The sequence below is a fragment of the Talpa occidentalis genome, unplaced genomic scaffold (genome assembly GCF_014898055.3).
Source record: "Talpa occidentalis isolate TD23 unplaced genomic scaffold, MPIMG_talOcc4v2.1 talOcc4.14, whole genome shotgun sequence".
Lineage (NCBI taxonomy): Eukaryota > Metazoa > Chordata > Mammalia > Eulipotyphla > Talpidae > Talpa > Talpa occidentalis.
In genome coordinates, this window is record NW_023601433.1 from 33,173,945 (window position 1) to 33,200,312 (window position 26,368).

Consider the following 26,368-nt stretch of genomic DNA (forward strand, 5'->3'; position numbering starts at 1 on the left):
CACGCCATGTGGGACCCTTGCCGGTGGCCCGGGGATCGAACCAGTGCTGCAGAGGCTGCACGCAGCCTCGCAGCCCAGCGCTCAACCGCTGAGCCACCAGGGGAGGCCCTGAAAATAATTCTTAATTGTAGAAAATATTGCTAATTCAGAATAGTAGTCATTAATCTTATGGAGGGAAAAAGGTACAAAAGAGAGTGAAAATATGGTCAACCTTAGTGAACAGTAGAGATACCCTACCACAGAAAAGGGCATTTGAAAAAGAAAAAAAGATACGATAAATAACTAATGAGAAATGCCAGTTTCACTATTTATTCAAATCTTATTAGTAGGAACTTCACTTGCATGTGCTCATGAACTATACCTGAAATCAATGTCTTTATTGTGAGACAAGTGCTCCTTCATCCAGCAAGCCTTCGAATTGCCTCCTAGGATTTTATTCTGATTGCCAAGTGTTTTTTTACATCAATGCTAGGGGATTTTTAAAAGATTTTATTTTTATTTATTTATGCATACAAGAACTGGGGTATAGGCCAGAGGTGCGGGGAAGGGGTGGTGAGAGGATTCCTAGAGACAGAGTGGGGATCAGAACAGGCAGATCTACTAACATACAACGCTGAGGGGAACAGCAGGTGAGACAGGAGAGGTCTGCTGCACCCTGTGGGTTAGCTCCCAGGCAGGGGTTGAACTTATAAGGCAGTGGCTGGAGATAGCTTGATAGCGCTGAGACTTTAACCCCTGCACCACCAGGGAAGTCCCAATTCTAGTTTTTCAAGCACTTTCTTCCATTCCCTTCTTTCTGCTTTCTCCCTTCATCTTATATTCATTTAAATCAATGTCATATTTATTTCTGAAATTTACCTCTTCTGGTTGAATTTTCTAGAGATTTAATTACTCCCTTCCCCACTTGGGGCTGAAAAAAGAATGACTGATGAATAATATTGTAAGGTTTGTCTTTACGGTAATCTTGTCTTTCCACCCCCTCCCATTTTAGTAGCTTCCCTTCCATTTGGGGAAAAAGAAAAAAAAAAGAGCACTGTTTAGTAGAGAGAGCATAAAATGAAGCTCCAATTTGTAGTCCAGCTATTAACTAGAAGGCTTTCTCTGAAACTTTAGTATTGCTTAAGTTCCTGAGAAGTTGGGGGAATTCCTGATCAGTTTGGGGAATCATTATATTTGCTTGATTTAATAAGTTTGTATGAGAATCAAATTAAACAATTTAGGCAAAATTTCTTTGCATGCTATCAAAGCATAATCTACAGGACAGAGTCAAAATGTGGTGAAATAAGTGTGTTGCTTTGATAAAAAGTTTTAGGATGCCCACATTCTCAAGATTTCGCTGGAGCAAGGTTTAAGGGCTGATTCAAATTTCGATTGTTGGCAACTCAGCTGTGACCAAAGGGTTAAAATCTTAGCATGAATGACTAGCATGAAAAAGATTAAATACCGTTCTTTTTCCCAGGAGTGATATATTTAACATAGACTGCAGTCTTGGGCTTTATAAAAAATCCCTAGGATACTTCAAAAACTCATAGTGGAGTCATGGTAACATACTCCACCCATGAAGGGCAGTCCTTGTTTAGGAGTGTGGAAGCGTATACATTAAAAAACAAAAACAAAAACAAAAAGCAAAAAAAAAATCTTGCATTCTAATGAACTCTGTTTCAGAAAGAAAATCCTACTTTTAGACCCTCAAAAAATTAAAAAAAAAATTGCTATAATGAATTCAGAACCCACATTAAAAGCAAGTAAAAAAATAAAGGAAAATCACACACAAACCAATAAAGGAAAGTCCTCTCTAAGACTTACCCTAGAAACTTATATTACACAAGTATATTTAAGGAATATTTCTCCCTGCCTCACCACGACACTAAGACAATCATTTCCACATAGTGACAAAACCAAATCCTCTTGATAGAGTTCTTTGTTCATTAATATAGTCAGCAAAGAACTAGTATGCTATTAATACTTGTAAAGCTCTGTGGCCTAGAAACCCATTACTCGAAAAAGTACATGTCAATTTTTATCCTAGGTGATTAATCTAATTTGATTCTTTCCTAATCACTGATTAGCAGAAATGGATGCTGATTCTTCTTGTCAGTGAAGAACAAGTAGCTCTTTAGAATGATTTCTTACTGAATGACCTTAAATCTCTTAAATCTTAATCATGCCTTTTCTGTATACATTGAATTCTCCAAGTGCACAAAATCATCCAGGACAATGCTTAATAGCAGAGAAGATACCCAGTGCTTGATAACTGGTTTATAAGAAAAGAAGTAGGCCTGGGAGAGACACATGAACCAGGCTCCCGTTCCCAAAAGAAAACAATAAATAAATTCTGCATGTTTGTGTTACAGAGAACACAGAATTGGAGTCAGGCAAGTTTTGCCCCTGTGCTTCTATTACTTCCTTCAAAGAAAGTTGAAAGAGCATTTATCCTGCTATAAATAAGATGACTCTAAAAGAATGAAGTTCAAAAGTGTTCATTTCAGTTTTCTACCCAATCTCTACTTAAGATGCCTCTGGCAAAGACACTACATGTTTGTAATTGCTTTTCCTGGATACTAGTCAGTCTTAGTCTTCAACTGAAAGTGAATTGAAATAGAAAAATCAGAGATTATAGTAAAGTGAGGAAAGGATGCAATATGTTATCAGTTACCAAAGCAATCAGTGGAGCATTCTGGAAATATACATAGTATATATTATGGATATTTCTGGATAAAATGAACTTTATTTTCTAGTCTCATTATTTGACTGATTATATTCTCAGGTCAAATCATTTTATTCCTTCTAAGCAAAACTAATCAATTAGAGGGGGAAAAAAACCCCAGAAAATACAGATAAGCAGAAAATCAAAATCATTGAGGAACCTACTATAAAGATCACCTTTGCTAAAATTTACATTGTGGGCCCTCCCTGGTGGTGCAAGGGGTTAAGTCTCAGCACTATGAAGCTGTCCACAACCACTGCTGCATGAGTTCAATCCCTGGCCAGGGAGGTGACCCACAGGGTGCAGCAAACCTTTCCTGATTTACCTACTGCTCCCCTCAGCAGTGTACTTCAGTCAATCTGCCTGTTCTGCTCCCCGCTTTGTCTTTGGTGAATCCTCTCACCCCCACCCCCACACCTCTGGCCTGTACCCCAATTCTTGTATGCATAAATAAATAAATCTTAAAAAATAAGATAGGGCCTCCCTGGTGACGCAAGGGGTTAGGGTGCAGCCTATGAAGCTGTCCGCAGCCTTTTTACACATGCTATTTTCCCCAAGATTTTATGACTTGTGTTTTCACTTTCTTGAGTATCTTTCCATGTGAATAAACAAACTTTAATGCATTATTCATATTTTCTGCTTTATGTCACAATGTTAAAATATAACTTATGGATGCTACTTTTAGATTAAGTTAAATATATTATAATAAATGACATCTTTATTAATCCAGATAGACTACAAAATGCTTTATTTTATTTTATTATGAGATATACCTTATATAGGTAGCATATTACCTTTAATTTGAACTCAATAAGTATAATCTCTAAATTTTTGTCCAAAATGGAGAACCATTAGATTAGAAGCTGTCAGAGCTCTGAATATTCCCTCAATCTCCTAAAGTTTCAGGGCACTCCTACCTGGTTCTCAAGAGGTAGTACCTTCTTCTTTGATGGAAGACTGCTGTCAAACTGGCACATGGACCTCGTGCATGCATGTGCAGGGAGCTGGAGTTGTGTGGGGATTTATGTCCTTCCCAGGGGCAGTCATTGATGAGTGATTAACAAGTTTGGGGAGGGGGGAGTGTACTCTTCTTTCACTTCTAAGCAGGGATGAATCTAAGCTCTGTGTTTTGCACTATTTTTCTGTGTTTTCCTACTGGATTAAGAACCATTTGCCCATAGTAGTTGCTACTCTAAAGTGCACTCTCTATTGATTTACTTCCTTTCCCTGATCACTTCTTCTGAAACTTAACCTTGTTCATTCAGAGCAATTAAGGCTGTTGTTAATTGTCATATGGGAAAATTGTAGATCCTTTGTTGATAAATTTTTTTTTATGAAGTCATGAAGGTAAACACTTTTTGGGGGGTGGGGGGCGGGAGGGGAGGGATTGGGTCAGAATGGGGGGGTTGCAATTGTATGGGGAATATAAAAATAAAATTTATTATTTAAAAAAAAAAGAGTCAATACCAAACATCTAACTTTTTACTATACAATAGCACTTCTACAAAACAACAATGCTATGCCAAACATGAAGTTTATTTGGGATGAAAATATTGTCGGAATTAATATTAGGAATTGTAAACCTTGAAATATAACATTTCAAGCACTATAAAATTCTAGTTATTTCTTTTATTTCTGTATTTCAATCATCATTCTAGTCTCTATCTCTCATCCACTTATGCTATTTTCACAGCATGGCTTTCACTTTGCCACCTGAGGGTATATTGTCTCTACTACACACTTTGAATATCATAAATTTATTGCCATTCAACTGAACTTAGCAGGTTGGAATCATGATGGGCATGATATGAATAAATGGTTACTTTCAAGGCAGTGTGTAGTAAGCTCTCTAAGAGAGGCGGAAGGTCCTTTGGGAAGACAGGAAGGAAAGATAAATTCTAAAAGAGAGAGAAGGAAATTCTTGTTGGAATAGGTGGCCTTTATGTTGGAATTGGAAGGATAGGTTGGATTTCAAGTCAAATGTCAGGGCTGGAGTTTAAGGAGAAAAGAACAGCATTAGTACAGAAAAATGCAATTTGTGTTCAGAGAATGTCAAGTGGAACAGTTAACTGGGTCACAGTACACATGCTGGGAGATGGAAGACTTGGCGTCTTGTCTGGAATATCTCTACTTCCTGATGAAATTCTAGGTATTACAAAAGGTCCATCTCAATTATTACCTCATTTTTGAAGCTTTCCCTCTTCTTGTGCTCCCTATGCTCCAGTGGGAAGGATGAGGTTTCTTCGTGGTCTAACATCACTTAGCTCCAATTTCCTTTTTTTTTTTTTAAATATTTATTTATTTATTTATTTATTTATTTATTTATTTATTTATTTATGCAAGCACTGGGTACAGTCAGAAGCGCAGGAGGGCGAGAGAATTCACCAGAGCCAGAGCGGAGAGCAGAGCAGGCAGAAGGACCAAAGTACACTGCTGAGGGGAGCAGCAGGCAAGGCAGGAGAGGTCTGCGCGCCATGTGGGACCCACGCCCGGCAGCTGGGGATCGAACCGGTGCTGCAGAGCCTGCGGGCAGCTTTGCAACCCAGTGCTCAACAGCTGCACCACCGGGGAGGCCCCAGCTCCAATTTCTACCATGACAAAGATCTCAGTGTTCTCTATACGGAAATAGCAAAAGACGGTGGCTATGAGCTCAAGCTTTGACACTGTACGCATTGAGATTTGAACTCTTTTTCAACCATTTATATGTTGTGAAATCTTGGACATGATTTCTTTGCTTAGTTTACGTACATTGATTTGAAAAATCTCAGCATAATTATACTACCTAGCTCATAAAATTAGGTGAAGATTATGTGAGATAATAAACAAAACAAATCAGATATTGCTATATAAAAAGGTTTCCTTAAGTGTTGGTTAATATTGTTAATATTACTAATATAAGGTATATGTGTGGTCTTTTTCCCACTAGACTGTGAGCATCATCAGTGAATTCTTAATGGGGCCTATCCTAGTCCTGATAAAAAGTAGGTTCTCAGTGCTTGCAAATTAAATTATGATTTTTTTTTTTCTCAGCATCTATAAGATGGCATGTGAGATTTTCAAGGCTATGCTATCCTAAAGACTTATACTATGTTAGTGACCAAATATCACTTTTTCTTCATGTCCTTGTTTGTCCAACAAAATCCCCATTTGTGCCCCTTGTCCCAGTATAATATTAATAAAACCATGTTTTGTTTTGTTCTGAAAAAATGTTCTGGTTTAGACAATAAATTTTCAGTATCCTTAGTTTTGAAAGGAATTTCATCTGCTTTATTCACAAAAAATATGTTCTTCACTGTGCAATTCAGATGCCATATTTGCAGTTATGGGGTACAGTCAAATAGTTGATGCATATCGTTCAACTTCTTCATATTAAGAAACATATAATAAATAACTTGCAAAATAATACATGAATAAAAATTGAGTCACTATTTTCCTTTATCCTGGAAATAAAATAGGGAAGAACATTGGCTATGAGTTTAAGAAGATAAGAAATTTGAACTGAGAAAATCTTTTTACCATTTAGGTGAGACAAGGCCACATGGATAGAACATTGGAGCCAAAACAAGTTATAAGGGCAAGACCCAAGGGGGGGAAAAAGTCAACATCATATATGACTTTTAACCTCATAATATTTTCAGGGAATGCTACAATGGAATTTATAGATAAAACATGGTATAGAATCTCATTTCCCTCAAATAATATGGTCTACTAATTTAGCCTGTACCAATACAAGATGATACATTTTTCTTCATTAACTTACAGCCTCCATTTATTTTTTTGTTACACACACACACATATGTGTGTGTACTTACCTATATGTATTTATATTTACATCATTGTTCATTTTTGTATATTGTTTCATTTCTCCTCTCAGGAATAGTCCCCATAAAATTCCCACTACTAAGTCACCTGTGAACCATCACTGTAGTCTCGTGCTCTTCCCGCCCCTGTTTAAATCCCTTGTCTTCTCCCTTCCCTGCTGAATATCTCCAATTTATAGTTGCCTGCTAATTTTGTTTGTTTTCTTTAAATGTATTATTATTGCTATTTTTCTCCTGATCCCTTATTGGGTTCCTCCATATTCCTCCTATAAGTGAAACCATCTGATATTTTTCTTTTTCCTTTTTGTTTATTTCAGTGAGCATAATCCCTTCCAGCTCCATCCATGTTGCTACAAATGGCATGAGCTTATCTTTTTTGATTGCTGAATAATATCCCATTGCATATATAAACCACATATTCTTGATCCAGTCATCTGTTTTGAGGCACTTAAATTGTTTCCATATCTTAGGTATTGTAAATAGTGCTGCAATAATCATTTCTTAACTTCTTTTGCTCTCTCAGTGTTGTGCCGCTTCCCCTGTTCTTATACTGCCATTGCTTGTGCCCTTCTCATCCTGCACCCATGTATACCACTCTTGTCAAACAACAGCTCTTTGGGTCAACCTTCAAATATCCCATCAGTATTTTCCTTTCAAAAAATATTCCAGATTATGGAATGAAGGGTGTTCTTTCCTGTTAAGGGAATTTCAGACACTGAAGAATCAATTGGGAAGATAATCTGAGGGTGAGGATAATGTTCTAGAAACATGGGTTTGGAGTCAGGCTGAATTCTGACTCCTCCCTATTGGCAGTGTAGTTTTGGCATTCATTTGTATGAAAAGGATGATAATAATGAGACCTGACTCTAAGGGTTGTTTTGAAAGTCAAATATGATCATGGTTGTAAAATACCCAATGTTAATGTTAATCCCTAGGGTATAGTCTAGCATGAAGGCTAAGAGTAAGAGCTTTGGAAAAAGACAGTCTAACTTTTCTAAACAATTTGTCTGTAAGGCTTTTGGTGAATAGGGTGGCAGTATTCTTCTCAGGATTGACATTAAAGCCAAAATGCATGTGAAATTCCAGTCAGACCTTAGAATATAATAAGCCTAAATAAATTTTGACTACTATAATGACAACTATAATTAAGTTGTTCTGTTGTATGAGTTCAATAAATGACATACGTTATTAATGTCGTCATTAGTATGCATCATTGACATTCTTGAATTCATTTGGAAAGTGGGTATCCTTATTTAAACATAAAACAGATTACTAAATCAAATCAATCACTTTGTATAAGAGTATATGTTATGTGAGGAAAACTTAGTCAGTACTTGACAGTGCTATTTTATTTTCCCAGAGGGAAGTTTAAGGAAATGAAAAATATTAGAGTAATAACTTAACCTTTCTGTTCCCAATTACTGCTTAGTAAAGTCATTTGCGTGCACTCACCTTATATACTATGGTGACCAAATCTATTTTTAATGCTATCTCAAACTCTGGAGAATAGTTTGGAGCACTTCAGGTAAACCCATGTTATGAAACAGGATTCCAGTTCAACTACCTCTAGTCACGTAGATGTGCCCAAACTTCAGCTATGCTTATCTCCTTGTGCATACTTGAGGGAGAAGGTGGGAGGGAGAGAAAAGAATCTGACTTTTTGATATTAACTTTCTCAACCCTGAGTTCTGGTCAGTGCACAAGTAAATAAAGGTTGGAAACTGCAAGTCTGCTCTGCTGTTCTTCCTCGTGATTCAGCCCAAGCCAGATAGGAAACTAGAAACAAACGTTATGACTCTACTGAGGCACATTGTCTTATTTAGGTCGCATTTTTTCCAAGAACTATATATTTTATCCAAAGAACTATACCTGAATGTGACTTGCATGGATTACAAAAATTCTTTGTTATGATTAAGATTATAATCCTTCAGAAAAAAAGTCAGGAATGAGTCCACTGTGTCTGGTGGGCAGCAAAACCCAGAAGCCAGAATTTCTAGAGTGTAAAGTGACAAAGAGTCTTCTGAGCTATGGCAGGCAAACCACCAAAATATTTCAGATGTCACAAACTATGCATTTACTCATATTTCAAGAAAGTAGGAAAAAGTTGTGCAGCAGATTTATTGTGTTATCATGAGAGCAAAAAAACCCTGAAACTACAAAATAGATGCTGTATGAGTTGCAAACACCTAAGTATAACCAGCGCACTTTGTTTTCCAGTATAATGTGTTTTAAGACCCCCATTATGCAAGACTAGCAATTCACATTTCCATTTTGTCCTGTCCCACTTCACTTTTCTTATACTTGGTTGGATTCTAAAAATTTTCATTATTATTACAATCCCTTTTTTAAAAAAAGAGCCAGGAGTGAGCTCATAGAATGTTGCTTTTATTTTTTTATGTGTTGTCCCCCTAACTGACTGGGAGCTGGTGGTGGCAGGGCTGTATCATAGTCTTTAAAAAATCCAATTACTTGTTACATTGTAAATACTCAGTAAATATCTGCTGAATATATATAAATCAGAACTCCTAGGAAGTAGTACTAATTTTAAGCTGATAGCCAATTTGTTAACATTATTTGTGACTTTGTTTTAAACAATTACATATTAACTTACTTTCAAATCCACATGCTTCAAATTAATTTTTTCATATACCCCCAAAGCATTTTTAATGCACCTATCCTATGCCAGCTACTGAGGGGTTTACACAGATGGAAAAATTCATTTTCCCATTTTCAGTGGTATTATTTAGCCTGAAAGTCATGTCAGTACATTCAGAAACTGCCCTAATAAATATTTTGTGTCTGGTAGTTCTAGCTGTCATTTAAAACAGAAAATCAGCTCAACATCATAGTAGTTAATATTGACTAAAGAGCTCCAAGCCTCAATCACCCAATGTTTTAATAATATGGAGACAATCTGAAAACTTTACTGCCATCAAAAAACAACAGGGATATCTAATGCAAGAACTAGAATGTATATTATTTTCATAGTGCAGTTTGGTAATTATGAAAATACACTTTCTTGTCAAAAGGGGCTTCTGGTAGTCAAACTATTGTTCTGATATGTGGTAAGTCGAAAAACCTCTAATTGCCTCTGTTTTCGATCTTTTGAGTTGCTGAAGTTGTGGCATTTTACATGCTATGCTGATAATATGGGAAACTGTAAAATTACTATAAAAGGAAATTTTTATTAGTCTAAGAATCATTGTTTATAGTAAAACCACCTGACAGGAACATGTGGATACATATCACCCTTATAAAAACCAAATATATTTTTACAATTAAGTAGTATTTTCTTCCCTTTATACAAATCCATATGAGGTCTATTAGACATTATTCATCAGCAATAAATTTTGTCGCTGTCTCCTTCAACCCCAGAAAGAGAGCTCACTACTTATGCTCCAAATTTGTCTTAAAAGAACAGATTATTAAGACTTAGATGTTATACCTTCCACAACCCAGTTACCAGAGGGCAATGGCATGTAACTCACCTGAAGAAAATGACATCCGTAAACAAAGCTGTAGTGGAATATGGCTCTTCTGCTTTGGACATACCCTGCTTAATCTATGCTCTTTTCTTTCTGCTTTTCTTATTGGGGGCTGAAATGTCTGTATGACTTTATCCATGGTGATATTTCCTCTCACAACGGGTGTCTCATAGTCCTTTAGGGTAACCACAGATTAAAAACTGAAGCACCTGGGCCTCCCCGGTGGCGCAGCGGTTGAGCGCTGGGTTGCGAAGCTGCCCGCGGCCTCTGCGGCGCCGGTTCGATCCCCGGCTGCTCCCCGGCCACCAGAGGAGGGTCCCACATGGCGCGCAGACCTCTCCTGCCGCCCGCTGCTCCCCTCAGCAGTGTACTTCGGTCCTTCTGCCTGCTCTGCTCCCCGCTCTGACTCTGGTGAATTCTCTCACCCTCCCGCGCTTCTGACTGTACCCAGTGCATGTATAAACAAAACAAACAAACAAACCAGCAAACAAATAAATAAAGCATGCCTCTATTAAAAAAAAAAAAAAACTGAAGCACCTCATTCATTCATTCATTCATTCATCCAACAAAGAGTAAATGGGGAAGGCCTACTATTTAGGCACAGACTGGGGAGACTATCCCAGGTCAGTACTTCTTTCTATGCTTGTCTGTTTCCAGAAATAAAAGGAAAGAGTAGGCAGTAGGGCACTGTGCCAACATGGTCTGGCTGAGGAAGAGTAGGATGTTTTTTTCCAGTGAATGACCACCATCTGACAAGCAGAAGGGAGGGAGTTATGGATATACTCTAACAGCAACTCTTTTCTTTCCCTAAATCCCATCTAGAGGTTGCATGTATTGGTCAATGTAATTATAAGCATAAAAACTTTGAACTAGAGAAAATATTTGTGGTGAGGATGGGGGGAAATCCTGATACATATACCATAAGCAAATGCATCCTAGTCCAAACAAAGTGACAGAAGGAACATTGCTGTTACATTAATAAACCAAAATGCACCATCATACTTGGACAACTGCCAAGAAGAATCTAAGGCTACTTTGCTATTTCTATTTTACCCCATTTTCTATTAATTCATCATTTGAGCTGAAGACATTGCTAAGCTTCTAGAAACATTTGACACTACTTCAATGAACTTCAGCCTTGGGGAGTTTTAGCTACAAGATTTTTTAGTATTATAAATAAAAAAAGAAAAAAAATCATCTCATTGCAGCAACAAAAACAACTCCTATTGGGCCTCCCCGGTGGCACAGCGGTTGAGTGCTGGGTTGCGAAGCTGCCCGCAGCCTCTGCGACACCTGTTCGATCCCCAGCTGCTCCCTGGCCACTGGAGGAGGGTCCCGCATGGTGCGCAGACCTCTCCTGCCGCCCGCTGCTCCCCTCAGCAGTGTACTTCGGTCCTTCTGCCTGCTCTGCTCCCCGCTCTGGCTCTGGTGAATTCTCTCACCCTCCCACGCTTCTAACTGTACCCAGTGCTTTTATAAACAAATAAATAAATAAAATAAATCTTAAAAAAAAAGAATAAGGATCTTAAAAAAAATAAAAAAAAATAAAAAAAACAACCCCTATTGCATTTACATAAAATTCTACTACTGTCTCCAAAGCAAAATTATTTCACCCCCTCTTTGGCACATATTCTGTAGTCTTCCATTGCACCTTTGTGACATTCATATTACAACAACACCTCATGAACCACTGATTTAGACTCAGCCTAATGAACTCAGGTATAAGTTCATTTGGGGAGTATATGTAGTAATAGAGAGCAGAACAGATAAGGAAATGGGAAACCTGGATTCTAGTTCTACTTTACAACAAACTAGTTTATGGTTTTAATTGCACATATTTTTTCCAGACTATCAGTTCCTTCTCTGTAAAATGAAGGAATTGAATATGTTGCTTTCTGTATCTCCAAGATTCCATGCTAAAAGGAATTAAGTATGTAACAGGTGTAATAGGGTGGAGAAAACAGAAAGGAAATTATGGAAATTAGCACACTGATTTGCCCAGACCTTACTGGAGCAATTGATAACTTTTCAATGGAAATAATACCACATTCCTCCAACATCATAACACACTATTTTATCCACATCTTGATCAATTCTATCCAGTTTTTAACTGTGTTATTATTGATATACATGTTTTTACTTCCCTATTAACTATAAATTGCCTTAAAAATATGGTCCACCTTTTCTTATAGCTGATTACATATATATTTGTAAAATGAATCAGTGGTTCTGTGAAGTGTTTAGTTAGATCTTCTTCCAAATACAGTTATTGCCTTTTAGAGATAAAGTTAAGGCCCAAACACTTTATCTCAGTTCACAAAATTGGATATGAATTGCCAGTTCCAAAGCATTCACAGTAATAAACAAAAAAAGCATAGATCTTTGCTTTTTATTGCTAATATACATTTCAAAAGTCCACCAAAATCATGATAATATAGGGGCCTCCCTGGTGGAGCAAGGGATTGAGACTCAGCACTGTGAGCCAATTAGCAGTCATTGAAGCATGAGTTCGATCCCTGGCCAAGGAGCTGACCCACATGGTACAGCAGACCTCTTCAGTTGATCCACCTGTTCTGCTCCCCACTCTGTCTCTGGTGAATCCTTTCACTACCCCTCACTTCTGGCCTACACCCCAGCTCTTGTATGCATAAATAAATAGATAAATCTTCAGAAAAAACAAAACCATAATTATGTATAATTTTTTTTTTTGGCATGTCTACCATAATGGACGATGGTCTATACACTTTTAACACACCTTAAAAAGATCCATGGTGGCGCAGGTGTTAAAGACAGTGCTATCAAGCTATTGCCAGCCACTGCAGCTCTCAAGTGCCATCTCTGGCTGGCCAGGGAGCAACCCACATGAAGCAGAGACCTCTCCTGCCTCATCCCCTGCTTCACATGGCAGTGTATTTCAGTAGATCTGCTTGTTCTGCTCCCACTCTGTCTCTGGTGAATCCTGTCACTGCCCCTCACCTCTGGCCTACACCCCAGTTCTTGTATACATAAATAAATCTTTTAAAAAAACAAAACCAGGGCCTTCCCTGGTGACGCAGGTGATTGAGTGCAGTGCTGTAGGGCTGTCTACAGCCTCTGCAGTGCCAATTCGATCCTGGCCGGCTGGCGAAGATCCCACAGGCAGGCCTCTCCTGTCGCGCCCCCTGCTCCCCTCAGCAGCGTATTTTATCAGTCTGCCTATTTTGTTCTCCACTCTGTCTTTGGTGAATCCTCTCACTCTCCCGCACATCTGGCCTGTACCCCAGTTCTTGTATAAACAAACAAACAAACACATAAATAAATAAATAAATAAATAAATCTTTTTGTTGCTTTTTTTTTAAAAAAAACAACAAAACCATAATAATACATGTATATTTTTTTGGCACAGGCTTAAAAATGATCTTGTGTAATTCTTAAAACAACACTGAGGATTATTGACAATATATAATAGCCCCACCATTTTGTCATCTGACTCCAAACTGATTTTGTCAGTTCATCAGACTTCAAAGTTCATGAAACAGTGGTGGACACTCCTCTGTGTTTGATTAGCCACCCAATACAACCTACTTGGATTTTTATCTCTGTAAGTCTCTTAAAATATACCTAAAAGAATGTGAAGCAAGAACCAAAATTATTGAAGGGGAAGATAGTTTTAGAGTTTTGTTGTAGTGAAAAGACATTGACTTGTACTTGGATTTCTTAGGGCCTCAGTTTAATGCTTACTTAATGACATAATGATAATGTAATTGTTAAATTAGAAATTTTATTGATGCTCAGTTAGCCCAATTTGTTTGTTGGTAAAATATGAAAAATAGTCTCATCTTAACAAGTTATTACAAAAGCTCAATGAGACATTGTATGTTCAAATACTTTGAATTTATAGTAGGTGTTCTCTCTCTCTCTCTCAACTCTCCCATCAACCACAAGCAATGCTTTCCCAATATCCATAGCTATAGAATACACCTTTACCTCAGCATCCTCAAATCAGGAGAACTTCTCTCCTCAACTTCAAGCCCAAATTAAACACTTTACCTCCACAGAGCCTACCAACTCCCCTTGAAGCTTTTTGCTGCAAATACTTCCAATGAGTTGAACAGGAGAGAGATTGTTTATTTTATCATTAGGCAATTGTTTTCTAATGTTTTTATTAGGCTTCTCATGACCCAGAATTGAACAACATACAGTATTACTATTTCCCCTGGGTGTTTCTGTGATGATATTTACATTGAATAAAGTCAGAAGTATTCTTTCTCATTATTCTCTTTTCTAATTTATTTTTTAAAATGGGCCATTAGTGATTTGTAAAGGTACATTCATTCATTCGTGAAGTATCTTTAATATTGGAGGCATAAAGATGAATAATTATGGCCTTTTAAATAGTACAGCAGAGGAGATGAGGAAAGAATACCAAAATAAGTCCAATATAACATGAAGCTACTTATCCTCAGAGCACCAGTCAAGCCAATCATTACCTATGACCCTTAACCATCCAATTTACTTATCCAACAAGTAATTATTAATATCTAAGACCATTCTAGTTTTAAATGAGAAGATATGCAGCATTTGGTATGAACCCTAAGGAACTCACCTTCTTACAGGCTCTAGTTGACTGAAATGTTAGCAAATTCAAGTTGAGGGAAAAGATGGATTTGTTCTCATCTCTTTGTCTTGATCATGCAAAATGTCAGTGTTAAATGGTAGAATCAAGGCCCACATCCACATTTGATTTATGACTCCCCTTGATTGAAATACATACAGCATTTGACACCACTCCCTGTTAGCACCAGCTTGTGTGATTCATGTAGTGGCACATTCCATTTGGGCAATTTCAGTTTTAGAAATCTAATCTAATAGACTAATTTTACTGAGTGAGATTTTTGTATTTTCCCCCATGGACCCTTTTTGGGTCAGATGAAACCTAAGCTCTCTTTCTCAGAATAATGTTTCTAGATTCAGAAATATATAAAATTATATAGAAAACTATATAATTCTATAAAACCATATAAAGTATTGATAAGGTTATACATATTATATATAAGGCCATCTATATAAAGAATATATATATAAATAATTTATAAAGCAGTGATATACATTTGCATGGTCTTCTTTATAATGTGCTAATAATAAGTTCTAGAAGGTAGTAAAATAACTACCCAAAATTCTGAAGTAGCAATACATGTAAGTGATAATTTGAGAAAACTCTATAACTCCAATATGATATGAAATAGACTGATTTCTGTTGGTAACAAATTTGTGGTTCTGCTAATATTACTATGGTTTGTTGCTTCATTCATAACTAACTAAAGGGGATTTAAATTTCAGGTACAGATTAATCAAAGATGTAATTTTTTTTCCCATTCAAATTCGGACTCTCTTGGATTCTCACAGGAGAATACCTTCACCAAGATCAATATTCTTATTATAGAAATTTCTAAACACTCCATTATGCAGTCATGTAGAGCAACTTAGTTCTCTTGAACAAATTGACTTTTCCTAAATTGACTTTCAATTCCCCAAATGACAAAGTTTCCAGAATGTTCAGTAACCAGAGTTAAAGCTTCTTAATTCCAAATTAAAGCACTGACACCAGAAAGTGAGAATTTCAATATATTATGATCAACTCACATCACCCCAGAAGAATAAAGGAAAAATGAATAAATTTGTCAGGGGGGAAACTTTGGCATCCTCTAAAAATGAAGTTTTCATTCACATGGGAAAATCTGTCAAAATGGTTGATCCAGTATTTTAAAGTCAAAGCAGTAAGTTTTTTAAAAAATAGATAACTTATTATTTTTTTTTTTTGGATATGACAAATGCTTTTATTTAGTCATTCCTAAGTATTTTTACTTCATGGACAAAATAGTTGCTGGATCATCAGTTTGAAGCATATATATGACCATGACATGATGCTCTATTTTAACTTTTTTAGAAAAATCACACTGTTAACAGGTCTTTCTGAATATAATATATATCTATAATTCAAAATATTTCAGCTCCTTAGCATCCATTTTTAACTTCCCAATCCATACACAGAGACAAACAAACATGCATACATGATCTAATTAGCAAATTGATGCCTTGTGGGGACCTAATTCAGAATTACATGTCAAATGTCTATATGCTAATGCACATTACTTAAAACACCCATTCAATTACATATATATGCAATAGTATCATGGTCCATTATCTTACTTATTTTAATGTTAAATAGTATAATTATAAGTGCTATTGTGTTAAGTAAAAATCAAAATCAACAAGCAACTGTAAACCAGACACACACTACTGGGTGTGGGGGGAGGGAGGGGCGGGGAAAGGAAGGACTAGTGTCAAAATGGGGGGGGTGCAATTGTATGGGGAATATAACCAAAATGAAAATGCATACATTGTGCAAAGATGAAAAAAGATGTAAGAATTATATAAAATAAAATATTTAAATTAAAATAAAAAATAAAATAAAATACATCTGTTCTACCTTCTGTAAAAAAAAAGATATAAACATTCAGAAATTTTATGTATGTTTCAAAAACGAACTGCATGTATGAAGTGGCACTCTGAAACTCAAGATCTACTCATGCTAAGTAGATAACTGATTTTTATGAAAGTTTATTTTTTCTAACTGAAATGATCATTTTAAAAAGGAATGTGTAACCCAAGGGATAAGTAACATGAGACAAAAGAAAAAAGAAACAACTTTTTCCACAGCAAAGGTTGTTATTTGTTTAGCCTATGCTAGATGTGTGTGTTTAAAACTTTTTGAAGACTATACCTTTCAGCAGATGAACAGGAATCTATGATTCTAGTTCTAAATTAGAGGTAGCTGGATCTCAATAGAAATATAATTCAGTGCTGGGAAATAAGATGATTAAGAAAGGGTCTGTGTGTCCCAGCATATGATCTGCCCTTGAGGATGTTACATATGCGTTCAACAAGAATTTATACTCATTTCCATTGGTATGGAAATTTATGTATATGTCTATTAAGTCCATCTGACCCATTGGTCCTTAAAAATATTTCCTTGATTAGTCTATTTCTATAATCTATAGCTTGATGTAAATAGTACGTTGAGATTCCCAATCATTATTTTGTTGCTGTTAAATGTTTGCTCTAGGTCTGCTAAGAGTTGTTTATGTATATAGGTTCACCTGTGTTGGGTGCATACACATTAATGACAGCCTCATGTGCATTGTCCTTTTGATCATTATATTGTGTCCATCATTCTTTGAATTACCTTTTATGACTGAAAGTCTGGCTTATGAGATATAAGAATACCCATTCCTGCTGGTTTCTGTATTGCTGGCTTAAAATACCTGATGACAGCTTTTGACTTTCAGTCTATATATATTCTTTTGTTCAATCTGATGTGCAACTCCTCTATGCATACCATTGAATTATCATGCTTTCTTATCCAACCTGTTATTTTGTATCTTTTGACCGGTAGGTTTTTTAGATCATTCACATTTAGAGTGATTATTGATATGTAAGTCTCTGTTTTAATGCTCTCTGGTTGTTTTATCTTTTCCAGGTGTTTCTATTTGGATGGTTTTCCCTGGTAGATCTCTCAGTGTCTTCATTTCTTCTGTTTCTGATCAAGATTTTGTTTTGTGGTTACAAATATTTCTATATTTATAGTAGTATTTTATGTGCTGGTATTGACTCATTATCACTTGAATAAACAAATACTGATATTTTCCTTTCTTTTATTGTTTTTTTTAATAAACTTTTGCTGTTATCAGTCATTCTTCTTTTTTTTAAAGATTTATTTATTTATTTACACAAGCACTGGGTACAGTCAGAAGCACGCGAGAGTGAGAGAATTCACCAGAGCAGAGCGGGGAGCAGAGCAGGCAGACTGATGAAGTACACTGCTGAGGGGAGCAGTGGGTGGCAGGAGAGGTCTGTGCGTCATGTGGGACTCTTACCCGGTGGCCGGGGATTGAATGAGTGCTGCAGAGGCTGTGGGCAGCTTCGTAGCCCAGTGCTCAACCACTGCGCCACCGGGGAGGCCTGTATCATTTTATTCTTGCTGATGTTTCCGATTCTGTATTACTGTTCATCACCTTGCTCAAGATTTTGTGTTCTCTTGTATTTTTTTTTCCTTTTTATGTAGAAGAACTCTTTGCAATATCTTGTGGGGTAGGTCTGGTGTTGGTAAACTCTATTAACGTCTGTTTATTTGGGGAAATCTTTATTCATATTTAAATTAATATTTTGCAGAGTTTATTTTTCTTGACTAGTGGATTTTATCTTTTAGGATTGTGAATATCTAACTTCACCCTCTCCTCACCTGAAGAGTTCTATTGACAAATCTGATAATTCACTTATTTGGGAGACTTTTTATGGTATATATTTCCCCACCTAGGAACCTGTAGTACTTTTTTTATTGTCATTCTTGATAACTAAATGATGATATGTCTCACCATAGGGTTTTAGAAATTTGTATGTTCTATCAACTTCCTTGACTTCTATAGGTGCCTCTTTCCTTAGGTTGCTAAAGTTTTCAGCTATAATTTCTTTTTTTTTTCCTTTTTTAAAGATTTATTTATTTATTTATACAAGAACCAGGGTACAGGCCAGATGTGCGGAAGGGTTAGAGGATTCACCAGAGACAGAGCAGGGAACAGAACAGACAGACTGATGAAATATACTGCTGAGGGGAGCAGCAGGCGAGACAGGAGAGGTCTGCTGCAACATGTGGGACCCTTGCCAGCCAGCCGGGATGGAACCGGCGCTGCAGAGGCTGTGGACAGCTTCACAGCGTGGCACTCAACTCCCTGCGCCACTAGGGGAGGCCCATATATAATTTCTTTTAATAAGCTCTCAGTTCCTTTTTATTTCCCTTTGTTTTCAAATATACTTAATATCCTTATGTTTCCTCTTCTAGTAGAGTCTGATGATTTTTATAGAATCCTTGTTTTTCTAATTTTTTTCTTTTTTTCTAATTAAGTAAATGATGGAATTTTATCTCCAATTCCACTTTTCTTGATGCTACAGTATTGAACCTGCTTGTTTTGCTTTCTATTAAATTTTTATTCCATTAATTGAGTTGTAATTTTGCAACAATTATTTGAAATTTTTTATAGCTTCAATCCCTTTGGTAAAGAACTCCTGCTTCTTTTTTGTTTAACTAATGATTTGTTCTGTTTTAGAGTGGAATAGATGAATTTCATTAATTTTTTATAATAGTTACTTTAAATTCACTGTCTACTAGGCTTCCGTTTCTGTGCCAGTAAGGATGTATTCTGGAGATTTATCTTTCATTCATTATACCTTAAGGTTTTACCTTTTTTTTTTTTTTTTGGCATTTTCTCTTTTTCTGGTAGGTAGCACTGTGATAGCTAGTCTTGGAATTCTGTTTGTATTTCTGTGTGTGGAGAGAGGGCGTTTTCTTCAGCAACTGTCTTGGTTGGAGAGGGTCAGCCTGGGTCTAAAATTCCTTGCTGTACACTCTGTACCAGATCTTTTCTCAACTTGAACACAAAATTCATGTAATTAGATCTCTTTCTAGATCCAGCCACAGGAATCTGCATTTGGTGGCAGCTTGCTTTGAGAATGGATCTTTAAGGAGAAAGGGAGTGAAATTAGCCTATTACACTTGCTTTTGCTGAATCATTGAGTTTCACTTTACTTTTTTTTTTTAAGATTTATTTATTTATGCATATAAGAACTGGGGTACAGGCCAGAGGTGTCAGGGGTGAGAGGATTCACTGGAGATAGAGGGGGAACCAAACAGGCTGATTGACTCAAATACACCGCTGAGGGGAGCAGTGAGGGAAGCAGGAGAGGTCTGCTGTGCCATTTGGGTTAGCTCCCTGGCTGGGGATGGAACTTGTGCTGCAGTGGCTGCTGATAGCTTCACAGTGATGCAACTTCACCCCTTGTGCCACCAGGGAGGACCTGAGCTTCGCTGTTACCCAGCTTTGGGAGATAGACTGAGTCTTCTTGTTCATTCAGAAGATGCTCACAAGGTTCATAGTGACATGTCTCCCCAAAGATTTGGATTTGTTACTGCTTGTTCCACACTTCCATAGCTAGGTACCCTGCTGGGCAGAATTGTATGGTAGGTTTTGCAGGTGGTAAAGCCTGAACAAGTATGTGGGGAACAAATATCCTTATTCCTCCTAATGTGTGGGAGAAGTAGTTTCCATCTGACATACTACCTTGGGAGAATTTGCAACAATTCAATGTCTGACCACAATTTCAAGCTTGTGGGGATAGGTCCTCACTACCCCTGCAGGAGTTGTAGGGACTTGTGTTCCCAATGACTTTAACCAATTCTCTTAATCAATAAAACTTACAGAAAATAAACCACCAGAGTTGTGGTAAACACTAAATTAGATAATATGTTAAGTTTAGCAAAATCTGGGATACATTAAATATTCAACAAATGTTAGGTAATGACTAATAGAAAATTAAAGTCATGATAATTTGATAAAATTTAGATTCCTAGGAAAAGCAATGGTCAGGTAAATCTCACTTTAGAGCTGCTGGGTTTTTATTCACTATAAGTATATCACCCTTTTATCAACTTTCCCCAAATGCTGCTACTGTTATTAGAAAATATAATGCATTTTCTTGGGTTCATGTTATAATTGCCTAAAAGCAGAGTGAGGCAGCTAGTTTTCCAAAAATGATATTATCAGCTTTTCCCCAGTCTTTAGATTCACAGCTGTAGAAGCAAACTGAGTAATATTTTAAATGCAGATAATATTTGTACTAGACAAAGTCAACTTTGCATTTCACATGTGCTAGTCAAGTGTTCACACACCCAATGTGTTCTCTCTCTCTTTTTTCCCCTCTTGCTGATTAAATAAATTACAGAAGAGGAGAAGCTTAGCTTTTAACCTTGATCCACAGTATGAAAAAGCCATGTTTGAAAATATTTGTATTCTTGGTTTAATGTCCTCAAAAAACTTAAGCAGAATTTTTCCATAAGTAATGTAATTCCTTTATTTCTAATCCCCTCCCACTCATAATTCAGAAATATTTTCTTAGCATAACACAACCTCAAATATATTTTCTTATAAAGGTTATTGAATCTCCCAGATTACTATGATCCTACCCTCCTTTACTTCTCAATCAGGCGCGTGCTTTCAAAGATTTTCTTCCCTTTAGCCATAAGATTCCTTCATTGGAAATTAAATTTAGAGATGGCAAATGGAACCCAGAGTTTCTTTCACTGAAAGATGCTGAGAAGCACTACGATAAACTAAAAAAAAAAAAATTGTGCTTTCTTGATCCTTTATTTTTAGATGGAAAAGCCACACATATCCTCTTCTCCCCCAGCATCTAGCATGTATTTTTCCCTTTCTTACTTACTAATCTCCTTCTATTATATTATTGTGCTGGTTCTCATTGACCTTGCATGAATCTTTCCATTCCATCCAAGCTTTCTGAGCATCAGGGTACAATGTACTTCAGCAATAAATAAGAGTCCAGCAGAGGTTAATCAGATTGAGACTGGGAGAGACATATACTGACCTCCCTTTCCTCCCAGGCACCAATGAATCTTTGCTTTGTCCTTAAAAACCCCTTTGCTTTGATTAAAGGACTCCACACCTCCTATCGGAGTACAGTGGCACTAGAGAGAAGTAGTTATCAGATCTTCCTAAGTCTCAAGTGTATGAGTCCTTGGTGGGAGTCCCTTGAGTCTCCAAGGATCCACAGTATCAGAAACCTCTGAATCACTCTATGTTGACACAATTGTCATGTCTCCCCTTGCTCCAGAGAGTTTATACCTAGTCCAATGTCCCTTCTGTCTTCTCTCTTGGGAGTAATTGCAGCTTTATTTTTACTCCAAATGCTCATTTTCTGGGACTCTCAAACATTGTTTTAAAAGATCCCTCAGCATTTTCCCTTATTTATCATATATATTAGTGCCTTGTGTGACCGTTTAACCAAAAGAAGCAAAGAAACAAGTGTGCACTTAAAATTGAAATCACCAACCAAGTTAAATTATGATCAATCATGTCGAAATTTAACTGCCAGTCTCTTTAAGGGTGATTTCACTGTTCTATTCAAATTTATAGTTGATTTTATTTCTTAGAATATGACTTATCTATCATGGCAACATTGTACACAGAAATAGCCTATTAACCATGAGTTTATTCTTGAAGCTAACTGGGGGAAATAAGCTCATTTTTCCATCCTTACTGAATTTATATTTACACGTTCCTATCTTTATACCACCTTACTTCATATCATTTTGTTTTGACCTTTTTACTTCCATTGCACTCTACGACTTTCTTCAGCAAATCAGTGTTCTACCCACAGGCTGGAACTTACGGGTGTGCAGGTTATCTAAGACATTTCCCAACTAAGATGTGGTGGCAATGGGAAATATGCTGAAGTTGTCAGCATTTTGATTAATGATTAAGGGACCATGTTCCAGTGTGGTGTGCAATTAAAATTAATTCCATACATTATTAAATCAGCATTTTCAATGTATAGAAAAAGAAAAATTCTGTGATAGGAAGAGAAGCGACTAAACAAACACAGAAGTAAATGATATAAAAGGCCTCATTTATGATTACATATTTTCTCTTGTAAAAGAATTTGTCTTATTTCTTGGTTCTTTATGTTACTTGTCTCAAGCTCAATGTTCATCACATTTGTCCTGGCTGAAATAATTCATTATGTTTCTACTAAATGCCTAAAAGACTCTAATACTGAGAAAATGCCTTCAACTTGATATGATTGCTGCAGCAACACTGGATTATAAATGTATTTGCTCTAATCTATTGTACGCCTGTGTCTGCACAGTCTCTCAATGTTTGTCCTTGACCCAGGCTGGCCAGTCCTCTTCATATCAGTAAAAACTCAGCACCCAGACTCAGAATCTAATTCCATTCCTTTGCTTTAGAAGAAAAGGGCTAAGGAAGAAGTGTTTACTTTAAAGAGATTTAAAGGCATATACCTTGTCTAAACTTTATTAACCTTATAACTTGTGATTATCTAAAGCTTTGCCTAGCTAAGATGCATAGGGAATAAACTTTTGATTACCTCTTTCAATGAAGAATTATCATATCAAACAATGAATAATCAAGCATTGCTTATATTTGTCTTTGAAAAGTACCAGTATCTCTTCGTCCATATAAAATATACTTAGTACCACATTCCACATTCAGTCAGTTGCTAACACTATGCTCAACATTGCTTTAGAGTTTTTGTGGTAAGAGGGAAACACCTCTCAATTTATTTCCGTTATTACATTTATTGACAAACATTCATAGGAAATCAAAACTATCACTGAACTACTAATAGAATTTAGTTAGGAAAATTGATTTGTATTTATTTGAGTAAGCAACTTATAATAAAATACCTTTGTGATGTAAAAAGAGAAAAATAGTCATCTATAACATCAAAATGCTCTTTTAAAATATAATGGCCACTTATGTTTATTCTTTGACACAAGTTAAAAAAATGAGTTAAATAATTCAAATCCAGCAATGAGCAAAAATATGCATCATTATCATGGGTCAATGATTCCATTGATCCAATGATTCCATATAACTAAGCATATATTTCTCTTATGTTTATCTGATAAAAAAAGTCAGTGTAAGTTCTCCATTTGTGATATGTTAAACAAATATTTTGTTTAAATAACTTCCTTATCTTACTTGGTTAAGCATATGTCTTGGGATATGGACTACCCAGGAAACCAGGCACAATTGAATAAGGAATTGATTGTGAATTATCAATGGATGGATGGAATATGATCTAAGAATCCACTGAAAAGAGTGTTGTTTAGACTTTAGGTAACATATTCAATTACTCCTGTCCGTATTGCAGTATATTTCTCCTATTGCATTAGAGTCCCAGCTCAAACAAGTGCTCCACTAAAGAAACACTTTTTATGTAGGGATTCAGAGCAGTCTGAACATCAGTACTTGAGGATCACTCGAAGCAAGACTAATCTTTTAACTGAGTCTTCATTCCGTCCCCTCTGGTTTTTCCATAGAATGATGGAACCAATTATGCAATGCTAAGTTTATCAATAATCAACAGGGGGAGAAGTTATTAAACTGTCTCCAACATTTGATATCAAACATAGTCACATCCCAAGAAATAGATTTTATTTTCACTAAATTCATGCCTCAAAATAAAAGGAATAAAGAAACAAAAAAATAAAGAAGTTTTTAGAAGTCTATACCAATGTTAGGATTAAAAAAAAACAAACTAAAATATGACATACCTTTACACATTTTAATACAATAATATGTGAGTTCTTAGAACTCATCTTTCTTGTAGGTCAGAACACATGGATTTTCAACTCATTAGACAATGGAAGAATAAACAGTTGCACAAGAAGAGTCACTGGCTATCACATTTTAAAATCTCACTTTCCATTTTCTCTTTTTCTCCTTCAACCACACCAACGATACTTGATATTTCACTCATGGACTTAGTCAACCTTGATCATACGCTTTAAAAATCAAAACCATATCCAAGTCACTGTGGTTCCTATTCCTGTGAGGAGGATATTAACCTGATTGGAAGGTGGGAAATGTTCAAACTGCTTTTTTAACAAACGGATGTTTGACTTGCTGTTATAGGTCATAATTACAATGGAGAGCACCCAGAGATATAAATGGGCTGTATGACAGCAAAACAGGTATTGATGTTATTTTGAAAAATCGTTCAGGGTCAAATTTGAAGGGCTCTGCTTTACACACATGGATAATTCAATAGGTGAATAAACCCTGTGGCCCGAAATACACACCAACAGATTTAATTATCTGGGGTGAATCAGGGGAGACATTCGCTCAGCGCTTTCTATTCTGAACAGCGACAGAACAAACAATGCCAATTACTTTTAAGTACCTTATGAATGTAGAAATCAGAAACCGTGTCTGTGTCAGATTAGTTGTGACAAGCTGCATACCTGCAATGACGTGATGGAAGCCTCCTCCTCGGGTCCCTTCTCTTTTCCTCTCCCTCTCCTTTCTCTGGGTTATTTAATCCACAGCAGGGTTTAAGTCTGATCTCTCACTGCCGATCTCAGTTCAGTTTAAACTCTAGCAGACGCCCATAAGACGCCCATAAGAGACCTCCTAGCAACCCGGCGAAGAGTGCTGCTCCAGACAGCACGCAGGCTCCGCGAGGTCTAGGGCTGGCAGTGCCTGCAGATGTGAAAGGAGACTGAGACTTAGCTCTGACTCCTTTCGGTGGTGCATGGGGATATTAGCACAGTCTGGGGTTTCTATTGGCTCTAAACTCCAAACAAATCACACCAGCCACCCCCCTTCTCGGTTTCACTCAGCGCTTGTTTCTCATCTAACCCACAAATATTGCAGCCACACACACTTCAGTCGTTTGCAATATTTCTCTTTTCCTCCTTCTAGTGTGTGATTTACAACCTTGTGGTTAGCTGTAAACATTTTTTTAAAAGCAGAATTCCAATCCGAAGCTTCTTGTTTATGTAGAGAAATTCTCCATTTCCTAAAACCACAAAAGCCACTCATTCTCTTCAGATCTTCTTCTCCTTTTGTTGATGGGTTTGCAATGTGAAGAATGTACAAACTCTGTGTGATACATCCGCATTCTCTCTCTCTCTCTCTCTCTCTCTCTCTCTCTCTCTCTCTCTCTCTCTCTCTCTCACACACACACACATACACACACACACACACACACACACACACACACACACACACGACTCCTTTTGTTTTGAATAATTGGGACCAGTGACATTCAAAGCAAGCTGAGCCTAATTACCTAAGTGAGAGCTCAACTAATAAAATCTTGAATGAATTCAGTGGAAAACATTTATTGTTTTCTGTTCCAAATAGCGCTTTGGTCATTATTATCCCTATTTTTGTTTATTAAATACAGAGGTTTCTAATGCAAATCAGACTCTTAAGCATCTAGAGAACATGGATTAATGACGCCAGACCAATTCTTGTGCAGCATGAGCTTTTGTGTTTTATCAGAAGGTTCCAGTGATGCCTGTGTATTTCCTTTCTATTATTTTTCTTCACTAACAGCCTCAAGATGAGGACTTTCTTAGGTATGATTCACTAATGAACAAAGATTGGTAAAACTGCTGATAGTGTACTGTATTAAATTTTTTAGTCTGTGTGTATCAGAAGAGAAACCTTAAGTCACCCAGCAGTAAACGAGCCCAAGAAAAATCTGAGATCTTACAAACTTGTCTTGGAAAATTAAGAATAGAATAAAGTTTCACAAGACAGACCCTACCTTAGCCTTTTTCTCAAAATATTTTCACTATGGAAATTTTAATGACAGTTACTTTTGACAAGAAGTGATTGTTTCTGAAATCATTGAGCCTGATTATTTTTTTTTCACATTGTCCCAATATAATTTTTATATATTATTTGGCCTTTGATATTCTGGTTCCAGCC

The 26,368-nt window shown here is 36.6% G+C and overlaps 1 protein-coding gene across 1 annotated transcript in view; it reads right to left on the reverse strand.

Moving 5' to 3' along the window:
• GREM2 (gremlin 2, DAN family BMP antagonist) overlaps positions 1-25,160 on the reverse strand; it is a 102,701-nt gene extending 77,541 nt beyond the window's left edge. The window contains exon 1 of the mRNA XM_037511466.2: positions 24,892-25,160. The gene's annotated coding sequence lies outside the window, so the exon portion shown is untranslated. The remainder of the gene's footprint in view (positions 1-24,891) is intronic.
• Positions 25,161-26,368: the final 1,208 nt, after the last annotated feature.